This window comes from Neomonachus schauinslandi, chromosome 3, assembly GCF_002201575.2.
Source record: "Neomonachus schauinslandi chromosome 3, ASM220157v2, whole genome shotgun sequence".
Classification (NCBI taxonomy): Eukaryota; Metazoa; Chordata; class Mammalia; order Carnivora; family Phocidae; genus Neomonachus; species Neomonachus schauinslandi.
The window spans coordinates 159,495,914-159,508,037 of NC_058405.1; the positions used below are offsets into that span (position 1 = coordinate 159,495,914).

The 12,124-nt window shown below is 33.8% G+C and overlaps 1 protein-coding gene across 1 annotated transcript in view; it reads right to left on the bottom strand.

Annotated features, from left to right (window-relative positions):
- C2CD6 (C2 calcium dependent domain containing 6) overlaps positions 1 to 12,124 on the bottom strand; it is a 145,139-nt gene that overhangs the window by 8,289 nt on the left and 124,726 nt on the right. The gene's annotated exons all lie outside the window — the stretch shown is intronic.

The window sequence follows — 12,124 nt, forward strand, 5'->3', positions numbered from 1 at the left end:
ATTTTCAATGATTCCTTAACCTATAATTGCTAAATGGGTACTTAACCCTGCCTAAGGAAACACTTGGTGCTAGATTAAGGTGTATAGGAACAATTACAGAATCACAGAACCACTGAATTTTTGGAGATGAAAGGTGCTTTAGAGATAATCCAATCCTACTCCTTGTTTCATACAAGAATCTGAAGTTGAAGTTTGTTTTCCCGTTACCCAGATGATTAGTAGCCTAAATCCTAAGTGTCCTAAATTTTTATCTGATACTCCCTTCATTACACAATCAAGACCACAGTGACTGAGAATGATGCTTTGGAAGCATCATAATGTGCATCCACACTGCCAACTCATCTAGACAAAACTTGACGCCATCTCTTTGAGAGTACTTAGTCTACAAACTACTTTCCAATATACTATCTCCTTTAGACAGCAGAAGGTTCATTATATATCAAGTTAATTAAAATAACAGTTCAATGAATGATGTTTCTATAAGTAATACTTTTAAGTGTTCATTAATTTTAAGCAGTTAATAACATGACCTTATTCTTAAATTTTCAGCAGCTTCCTACTTTTGCTGCTATTCATTGCCCTAACACATTGACTAAATTATTTCTATGAGTTTCTCAATATTCCACATTATAGTTTCTCTCCCTCAGACAAATGTATCTAACTCTGAATTCTTGAAATACATCTCAGACTTTTCCACATCTGTTCTTTTGCTTGTTTTGTTTTTCTTTGCTTGAATTTCCCCAAATTTCCCTAAAAAACAGTTTGAACTCTAACATTTGAAATTTCATTATTTTAAATAAATTTAGTAGAAAAATTAAAAATAAATAAAATATATATGAGAAGAGGAAGAACAGTAAAAAAACAAAAAACAAAAAACCCCATGATCTCCTTGTTTTAAAAAACACAAAAGAAACAAAAACTCCTCCCTAAGATAAGCTTGAAAGAATGTGTGAAAGGACATAAAATGTTAATTAACATCTCTGGAGGAGAGGAAACAGGACACTATTAACTTTTATTGTTTAACTCTGTATTATTATTTAAATTAACATGGAACACTTTATAAACAAAAAACTCCAGTACATTTATACTGGGGAGAAATGCTTTAGGCATTCATCTCAGGAAGCTAGGAAAGAACAATAAAACAAACCAATATAGGAGCGTCAAGATGATGGACTAAACATGGAGATCTCTTCTTTTCTACCTTCCAAGGTTCTGGTAAATTAACAGAAAACAATATTTCAAAAAGAAAAATCCCATGGCAATACTGGAAATCAATAAGGTGAGACACCATGATTTAGAAAGTTGAGAAAATTCAGAAAATATGAAAGCAGATGAGACTGATTGAATGGAAACCCCCATCAAGAAAGTTAGAGCCTTGAACAGCAGAAATCAGGTGGGCCTGAGGAAAAAAAAAATTCAAGGACAGCATATACAAAGAGAATCAGGTGATGGTGCATTTGTCATAGTTATTAATTAAAGAGCTACATTCAGAACAGCTGGATCTTCTCTTCCACAGCATACAGAGCACATGCCACTGGCAGCATTGTCTTTCCCAGTTGCACACCCAAAACATAAAAAAAAAAAAAATTGAGGGGATTATGCTAAGTGAAGTAAGTCAGGTAGAGAAAGATAATTATCATATGGTTTCACTCATACGTGGGACATAAGCAACAGCACGGATGACCATAGGGGAAGGGAGGGAAAACTGAAGGGGGAGAAATCAGAGAGGGAGACAAACCATGAGAGACTATGGACCACGGGAAACAAACTGAGGGTTTGGGGTGGGGGGCAGTAATAGTGTGATTGGGTATTAAGGAGGGCATGTGTTGTGATGAGCACTGGGTGTTATATGTAACTAGTGAATCAATGAACACTACATCAAAAACTAATGATGTACTATACAGTGGCTAACTGAACATGATAATTTAAAAAAATAGAAAAAATATGCTTTCTAAAGAGAATGTGCCATCTGCCCAGGTGGAGATCCTATGAGTTTTGAGCAGAATAGAGCTTGCTGTCACTGACATTTCCACATTAGATAACAGAGGAGGTATAAAAAGAAAAAAAAGGAAGTTCCATCTAGGAGAGAAACACATGGGTTCTTTGGAAATGTTGTTGGGTTCCCAGCCACCCTGCCTATGCTCTTGCATCCCCATATACACCCTAGGGAAGCCTGCCTGTCACACAGAGCATACCTATGCAATCAACATATTCTTTCATTCACAAATATAAAATGAGCCAACAGAGTTTACCAGGTATATGAGGAAAATCAATACATGCAAATGAATAATCAATAAGAGCAAACAGAACTAACTCCAGAGTAAATAGAGATATTTCTGAGGAATGTGAGGAGAGGGTGACCCTTGGAAAAGATTCTAAATACAACCCTGAGAAATTCAAAAAGGTATTGGTTTCCACTTAGCTGTATAAGAGGCATCCCAAATTTAACATATCACAAAAGAAAATTCCGGATTACTAATGCTGCTCCCCTCCCTCCCTCCAAAAACCCCACAAAACCTTGGCCCTTCTCGACTTTTCCTCATCTCAGTTACTGGTGCTACCATCTACTGGCTAGTAACCTAAGTTTCACTCTTTATTTCTCTCCTTCTCCTTACCATATCTAATCCAGCATTAAGTCTTCTGGCTTCTGCCTTCAAAATATATCAATTGCACAATTACATCTTGCCATCAACCCCATTACCACTGTAGCACAAGCCACTATCATCTCTTTCTTCTAGTCTCCTAATTAGTCTCTTGTTCTCTGTGACAGAGACTGATAATTGCCTTCCCACAATATATATTATCTCAAGAACATAAAATTTTTAGCATTTAGGTAGAAATGTCCTTTGCTAAAAAAAAAAAGGGGGGGGGTACATTGTCCAGCCTCTGTTGAAGATAAGGGTAACTATGTGACAAGTTTCTGGCCAACTACACGTAATTGTAAGTTGTTGGAAGAATCTTCTGAGAGAGTATCTTAAAATAGAGGCAGACTCAGCTGACAGGAACCTAACAAACCTGCCTGCATGTGAGACAGAACTCAACTGGTCAGTCCTTCATGTATCCACCCAGCAAGATTAAAACATAAATACACAATGATATGCACATAAGGTCTTCCTATGCTCTATCTAGTTCAATGAAGGTAACTGGGAACTGGGCTGCCACTGCTCAAGACCAAGAGTGCTGCCATCCTAGGAGGGAGTAGAGCAAGAGTAAAAATGCCATGAAATTTCCTACCATTTTGAAGATGACTTTTTCTTCATTGGGTATTTGCTTGGTTGCCATAAACTCTGATTGTTTTCCAGAGCTCCCATGAAGCTGGTTCAGACAGCTTCTGGATCCTTTTTCAGTTTTTTTTCAGAGGAACAAGAACTTGGAGCTATTTATTTCACCATTTTGTTTGTATCACTTTCCTTTAACATTTCTTATGGTGGGGGTTTTCTTGCAATGAATTCTCTCAGCTTTTGTTTGCTGAAAGGATATTTTAATTTCTGTTTTGAAAAATGTTATAACTGGTTAAAGAATTCTAGGTTGGTGATTTTTCCTTCTATTAAAGATGACATTCCTATAGTCTTCTGCCTTACATAGTCTCTAACAAAAAGTCTGTTATTTTTATATTTCTTTCTCTATTACAAATGTGCCTTCCTTTCCACTCCCCCTAAGGTTTTCTCTTGACCACTGAATGTCAGCAATGTGATTATGATATGTCTGAGAATTTTTTTTTTAGGTCTATGCTCTTTGAATTCATTGAGTTTCTTGGATCTGTGGGTTTATAGTTTTCATCAAATATGAAAAACTTTTGACCATTATTTCTTCAAATACATTTTTTAGTTTCCTCTCCCTATAAGTCTCCAATTATATGTATGTTTTACTACTTGATATTTTCTTATGTTACTGATGCTCTACTTTTTAAAAAAATCTTTTTTCTCATTCTGCTTTATTTTGTCTAATTTCTAATTCTGTCTTCAGGTTCATTGATCCTTTGCAGCATCTAATGTGCTATTACTTCCTTTTTCATCTCTAAAAATTCCATTTTGTCTATCTACACCTTCCATTTCTTTCCTCATCGTGTTCATGTTTATTCTACCATCTTGAATATATGGAATATATTTGTAATAGCTCTTTTAACCTCCTTTTCTGTTAGTTCTATCTTCTCTGTCATTTCTAGGTCTTTTCCTATTGATTGATTTTTCCCTGCACTATGGGTCATATTTTCTTGCTTTTTTTGGTATGTCTGTAATTTCTAATTGGATGCTGAGAATGATAAATTTTACATTTTTGGTTACTAGATTTTGCTTTCTTCTTTAATCTAGTATTTGGTTTATTTTGGTACATATTAAGAAACTTGGAAACAGGCTCCTTCGAAGTTTGCTTGTAAGCTTTATTGGTGGTGAGGGGGCATTGTCCAAAAGCCTTTAATGTAGAGCTGACTTAGTCTCTCCACTAAGATTATGGCCTTCTATTTGCTGTCACATGTGTTATGAATCTTTCCTCTCTAGCATAGAGGAAAATGGTTTATTTCTAGCTATGTGAGTTCCTAGAATGTTCTACCCAATCCTTTTCAGTGGTTCTTCTTCTTGCCTCCAGTATTTCACTACTCCAGATTAATCTCAAAGACTGTAGGGGACCTCCTTCACAGTTATCTGGAGATTTCTTGCTCTACATTTCCTTCCATTCTGGTACTCTACTCCACAAATTCTGCCTCTGCCCACCAAACTCCAATCTCCATCTCCTCAATTCAGTGATACCTCCAAGCTCTGTTTTGGTTCTCCCTCCTGGTGCTGCCATGCAGAAAACTGGTACAATTGTAGGGCTCACTTTGTCCTTTTCTCTAAGAAATCACAGTCTCCTGAGAAACAAACTGAGGGGTTTAGAGGGGAGCGGGGGTGGGGGGATGGGTTAGCCCAGTGACGGGTATTAAGGAGGGCATGTATTGCATGGAGCACAGGGTGTTATACACAAACAATGAATCATGGAACACTACATCAAAAACTAATGATGTAGGGGTGCCTGGGTGGCTCAGTCGTTAAGCCTCTGCCTTCGGCTCAGGTCATGATCCCAGGGTCCTGGGATCGAGCCCCACATCAGGCTCCCTGCTTGGCAGGAAGCCTGCTTCTCCCTCTCCCACTCTCCCTGCTTGTGTTCCTGCTCTTGCTATCTCTCTCTCTGTCAAATAAATAAATAAAATCTTAAAAAAAACAAACTAATGATGTAATGTATGGTGACTAACATAATAAAATAAAATAAAAAAAAAAAAGAAATCACAGTCCCATGCTGCCATCTTCCCAATGTCTAAAAACTACTTCTCCATAATTTTTTTTCTGGTTTTCTTATTGTTTAAGGAAGAAAGATAAATCATATCCCTGTAGACTCCATCTTTACTAGAAGCAGAAGTGTGACATTTACTTTTCATGGATCTATCATATACATTATTTGGCTCAGCAGAGATTTATATTTAAATTATAATAATATATATAATATATAACAATTATAAATTAACTTTTCTTAGATTTAAAATAGACTCAATCTATAAACAAAGCATGGGAGATTTAACTAGAGCAATATAACAGAATGTATTAGAAACCTTAACAAAGAAATGATACTATGTGAATAACAACAACAAAAAGAAAATGGAAGGGGCAAGAAAATGAAACTTTTTAAAAAACTTTGTTCATCTTTCATAGTAGGAAGTTGGTAGATAATGCCTATTGGTTTACATGCCAAGAAATATTTCAAACATATTAGAGCATTACAAATAATGATTAGAAAAATTAAAAAAATAATGTTTAATAAAACTGAGAAGAAAAGTTGTAAAAGGAAGGTTTGAAATAGTATAAATGCTCTAAATCATCTTTCAGAGTATGACATCAACACATTCTACCCAAAGCTGATTAGTTGATAAATCAAATAGAGTTTGAACTACATAATTTAAAGCTATAATAAAACTTACCAGAAGAACTTTAAAAGTAGTTGTCTTGGGTAAATGAAACTGATAGTGTAGCTATGGGTGGAGAAAGATGTCTTTTTCTTTTCATTTTATACCCTTCTGTGCAGACTGATTTTTGGGGGACTGTGTAGGTGTAATTTTAATTAAAAAGAAAAAGCTGGGGGGGGGTGGGAAAACATAAAAGCTTAAAACTTACAAAAAACTACAAAGGGCATTCTTTTTTCCCCCCCGCAAAAAGGCATTCTTAATAGGGCATTGATTAAATAATTATTGTACAGCCTCACAATAAGAGACAGTAGAATTTAGTTGTTTGCAGCACAGACTTCAGAGCTGGTCTGCCTCAGTTCAAAATTCAGGCTTACCACTTTATTGTCCTCAGACAAATTAATTGGCTGCTCCATGACTTAACTTTCCCACATATAAAATAAAGTAAAAATATCTACATCACAGGATTGTTATGGGGATTAAATGAGTTAAAGTATTAAGATATTAATATAGGAAATTGCAATAAAAGTATTGGGTATTATTATAAAAAAGAATGAAATGTGGAATCTAAAAAACAAAATAAACAAAAAAGGAAAACCAGACTCTTAAATACAGAGAACAAACTGGTGGTTGCCAGAAGGGAGGCAGGTGGGGGGGTTGGGCAAAATAGATAACGGGACTAAGAGGTACAAATTTCCAGTTGTAAAATAAGTGAGTCATGGAAATGGGGGTGCAGCACGGGAAACAGAGTTAAAGGTATTGCAGTGGCATTATGTGGTGATAGATGGTGACTACATACATAATGAGCACTGAATAATGTATAGAATTGTTGAATCAATATGTTGTACATCTGAAACTAATATAACATTGTATGTTAATTATACTTTGATTTTTAAAAAAACTATTGGCTATTGTTATTAAAATAACATTACAGCCACTTAAAGTAATGAAATTGATTTAATAGCACATTTATTAATGTGCTATTAAATGAAAAATTAAGGTACAGATGACTAGTTGATCATAATAAGCAGTCTGGGAAAGCGCCAGCGGCATATAGGGAAGGCTTTGCGAAACTGACTCAAGTGGAATGAGAAAACTTCAATAGACAATAATTTTTTTTTAAAAAATTTAAATAATTATAAAATACATGACTATACATTTGCCAAAATCTATTGATCTGTACTTCACAAAGAATGAACATTAATGTATGTAAACTAAAACAAGAAAAAAACAGAATGTTGGTAGGCAAGAAATAATGCAGAAATTGACAAATGAATCCAACTGTATTTATTACAAATGTAAGATATATGACTACACTGAAAGGGGTAGGAGAAAAAAGGAAGTGACCTTAGTAACTTTGAAAAATAATGTGTTGGCTGGAAAGTATAAGGCTAAAGACAAAGTAAACTGTACATAAACAATGTGTGCTAGTAGGTAAGTTTGTTCTTCATGGGTGTAGTATAATTTAGTAATTCTGACGCTGCTTTGCATTTATATTGGGGTGGAATAAATAAATGTATAGTGGATGATGACAGCCAGGTTTCTCACTGTGGGAGAGAGAAGTTACATTAGATACAAGCAAGAAAAGAGGGTTGGAATAAACTCAGTGATACTGGAATAGATTCAGAGACATCAGTATAAACTTATAATTAGCAAAATATAGAAAGAGATATATACAGAAACAAGTATAGATATATGTATATACATGATTTGTATACACACATATATTATTTAACTGTCTGCTGAGAAGGCCTAGACACAATAGCAACAATACACCCAACTCCCAGAGCTTGGTTTCAAAATACCATTCTCCAGTAAAAATACCAGGGCTCCTTGTAGAAATGATTGATTCTAGGACTGGGGCAAGAAAGTTACAAGATAAGCCTGGAATACCTTATAGACAAAAGGAAAGTACTCAAAAGACAAAAGGATGGAGGCATGTCAAAGGGACACAGGACACACAAAGAATTGCTACTGGCCAAAGCTGGAAAAATTTACACAAAAAATCAATAACATCATCTTGGATTATAACCAAAAATATAAAATATATTTATTTAGAAATAAAATACATCATTAAAAAAATAAATTAATTGGCTAATATAACTAGGAGATCTGATTCCAGGGACTCAATGTGACCAAGTCACTATCTCCCTGTATCTTTCTTCCTCTGTGTTGGTTTCTTATTCTTTCTCTCTTAGACCACTGCTAGTTCTTGATATAAAAGAATAAAAATTTCTCTTAATGTTCTTATATCAAATTATGTGGTTATCCTTGTAGCCACAGAGACAGTGTCAAGTTTGCCAACTACACCAAGGATTAGAGCTGGGGCAAGGATGACATCCTCAGGAAGGAATACTGATAGACAAAAATATTATAAGTATATGGATAATTAAAATGTACAGGCAAGCCTCATTGTATTTTGCTTTATTGTACTTCCCAGATATTTCATTTTTTAAATAAATTGAAGGTTTGTGGCAACTCTCTGTTAAGCAAGTATATCAGTGTCATTTTTCCAACAGAATTTACTCATTTTGTGTCTCTGTGTTACATTTTAATAATTCTCACAATATTTCAGACTTCTTTGTTATAATTTTACTTGTGCTGATTTGTGATCATTTTATTACAATGCTGAAAGCTCATATATTTAGCATTTTTAGCAATATTTTTAAATTAAGGTATGTACATTTTTAAAGATATAATGCTATTGCTCACTTAATAGACTACAGTATAGTGTAAGCATAACTTTTATATGCACAGGGAAGCCAAAAAATGCATTTGACTTGATTTATTGTGATATTCACTTTATGTGGTGGTCTGGAACCAAACCTGCAAGATCTCTCAGGGTCCTGTTGTATTGAAACAACTGCCTATCTATTTCAGCAAAAATATCAGTGAATTCTTACCTCATACCAGAAAAAAAGTATAAATGAACTAAACATATGTAAACATAAAGAGCATATACTAGGAAAACATCTAAGAGAATATTGACATAATCTTGGGGTGGAGAAATACCTTCTAAAAAAGATATAAACTAACAGCCAGAGAGGAAAAGGTGTCAGATTTGACAACATAAATATTTAAAATTGCTATAAGGGACCCAAAGAAGTTAAAAAACATAGGTAATAAACAGCATAGATCACAAAGCATTGTTATTCAAAATATATAAAGCATTCTCACACATAAACACACAACCCAATTTGTGTATATGGGCAGAGATTATAAGCAGTCAAATAACAGAAATACAAATGGATAATATACACATGAAAATTGTTCACTCATTAATAATCAGAAAAATGCAAATTAAAATGACAATGGAATATCATTTTTGTGTGAACAATTAACAAAAACTAAAATGAATAGGGAGTGGAATACTAAATATTTTCTTACATTTTGGGTGCAAATGCAAATTAGCAAATCTGGTTTAAAGGATGATCTGGCAGTATATACATCAAAATTAAATATGCTCATACATTTTGATCCAACAAGTCTGCTTCTCATATTTATCCTATAGTATATTGTACAGGTGAATAAATATAATACTTACCATTTAGCAAGTGACTATTATGTTCCAAGGCCTTTACAATTCTTTGAAATAGATGATAGTATAATCATTTTGCAGATGACAAAACTGAAACTCAGATGTAAATTGCCCAAAGTTATATGACCATGAAAGTGGAAGAATCTGGATTTGAACCTAGATATTTCTGCCTGTAAAATCCAAGGTCTTTTTACTATATAATACTAATTCTCTTACCATCACCAAACAATGCCTTTAAATGGTAGGTAAAATCAAATTCCCCATTCCTCCCCACCTTTCTTTCATCCTGACTTTTGGGGAAATGATCTAGCATCCCATCATGGTCAGGGTTTAAATAGAAACTAATTAAGGTATATATTGAAAATCTTAATTTATGAAGGGGCTCTAAAAATGTGAAGGAACTATTGAAAGACTGTCACCTGAATCAGCTATGAGTTGAAAGAGATGTTTGTTAGTCCTTTCCAATTCAGATTAGCACTCCAGAAGTTTGTCTCAAAATACTGCATTTCTTTAACACACTGTCTACCTTGGTTCATAAAAAACTCTTAACTTCAAACAACTTCAAAGTTTATTTCCCCACAGAATTCTGAAGATTTTGTGATTTTGTGAAGCAATTACTTTAGACTTTTAAGAACTTGTTCTAGAATTCTGATATGTCTTCAATTTACAAGCTCGTTGCCCTAGGTGATAGATTCTTTCAAACTTTTAAATCTGTTAATTGCATATAACCTATGTTTTATGGTTTACCAAGTGAATTTATCTTGTTCAATTTAATTAAGTTTTATCTATTGTATATACAGGTCTGACTACCACCCTTAAAGAAAATATTTAAGGTAAGTTTTCTTTTTCTTTACCTTATAAAAACTAAACTTTTTATTTTGAAATACTGCAGTTTCCCATGAGTTGTAAGAAATAACAGAGAGAACCCATGGACCCTTTATCCAGTTTCTCTTAATAGTAACATCTTATAAAACTGTAGTAAAATATAACAACCAGGATACTGACATTGTACAGTCAAGATGCAGAATATTTCCACAAGGATCCCTAATGTCCTTTTATAGTCACATCCAGTCCTCTCCTGCCACCACTTCCTATTTAATGCCTGGCAACTACTAGTCTGTTCTTCATTTTTATAATTTTGTAATTTCAAAAATATTATATAAATGGAGTCATATAGTGTATAACATTTTGGGATTGGTTGTTTTCACTCAGCATAATTCTCCAGAAATTCAGCAGGTTGTATATATCAATACTTTGTTCCTTTTTATTACTATTATTCCATGGTATGGATGTACCACAGTTTATTTAGCCATTCGCCAGGTGAAGGACAATCTGGATTGCTTCTACTTTTTGACTATTATGAGTAAGGCTGCTAGAGAGTATTATGCTAAACAAATAAGTCAGTCAGAGAAAGACAAATACCATATGATTTCAGTCATATGTGGAATTTAAGAAACAAAACAAATGAGCATAGGGGAAAAAAAGAGAGAGACAAATCAATAAACAGACTCAACTATAGAGAACAAACTGATGGTTACCAGAGGGGAGGTGGGGGGTGGGAATGGGTGAAATATGTGATGGGGATTAACGTGTGCAGTTGTTGTGATGAGTACTGGGTGTTGTATGGAATTGCTGAATCACTATATTATACACCTGAAACTAATATTACACAATATTAACTAAGTGGAATTTAAATAAAAACTTAAAAGAAATAAATTATATTAAATCAACAGGTCAATCTGGGGAGAACTGACATCTTTACTATGTTGAGTCTTCCAATCCATGAACATGGTATGTCCCACCATTTATTTAGGCCTTTGATTCTTATCATACAGATCCTATACATGTTTTCTTAGATATGCAAGTATTTAATTTTCTCTGGAGTTATTGTAAATGTTATTGTGTTTTAAATTTTTGTTTCCACATGTTCATTGTTAGTATAGAGAAATGCTATTTTTTCATTTTGAATTTGCATCCTCCAGCCTTGTGGAACTCACTTATTAGGTCTATTATGTGTTGATGTTGTTGTTTGCAGACTCTTTTTGGTATTTTCTACATAGACAATCATTCCATCTGAAAATATAGTTTTATTTCTTCTTTTCTAATCTGTGTGACTTTTATTTCCTTTTCTTGCCCTATTACAATGGATAAAATTTCTAGTACTACATTGAAAAAGAGTAGCAAGAGCATACAACCTTGACTTGTTCCTGATCTTGGAGGAAGAGCATTCAGGCTTTCATCATTAAGGATAATGTAAACTATAGGTTTTTGCAGATGTGTTTTATCAAATTGAGGAAGTTACCTTCTCATACTAGTTTGTTGAGAGTTTTTAAATCAAGATTGTGTGTATAATTTTGCAAAAAACTTTTTTGTTTCAGTTTATATGAGTTTTCTCCTTTAGTCTATTGCTATGGTGAATTACACGACTGATTTTCAAATGCTGAACTAGCCTTGCATATCTGTATATGATGAATTACATGGACTGATTTTTACATGTTGAACCAGTGTTACATGATATATAATTCTTTTTATACATTGCTGTATAAGTGTGCTAATATATTGTTGAGGATTTATGCATCTAAATTCGTGAAAGATATTGACCTCTATCTATCTTTCTTTCTTTCTTTCTTTCTTTCTTTCTTTCTTTCTTTCTTTCT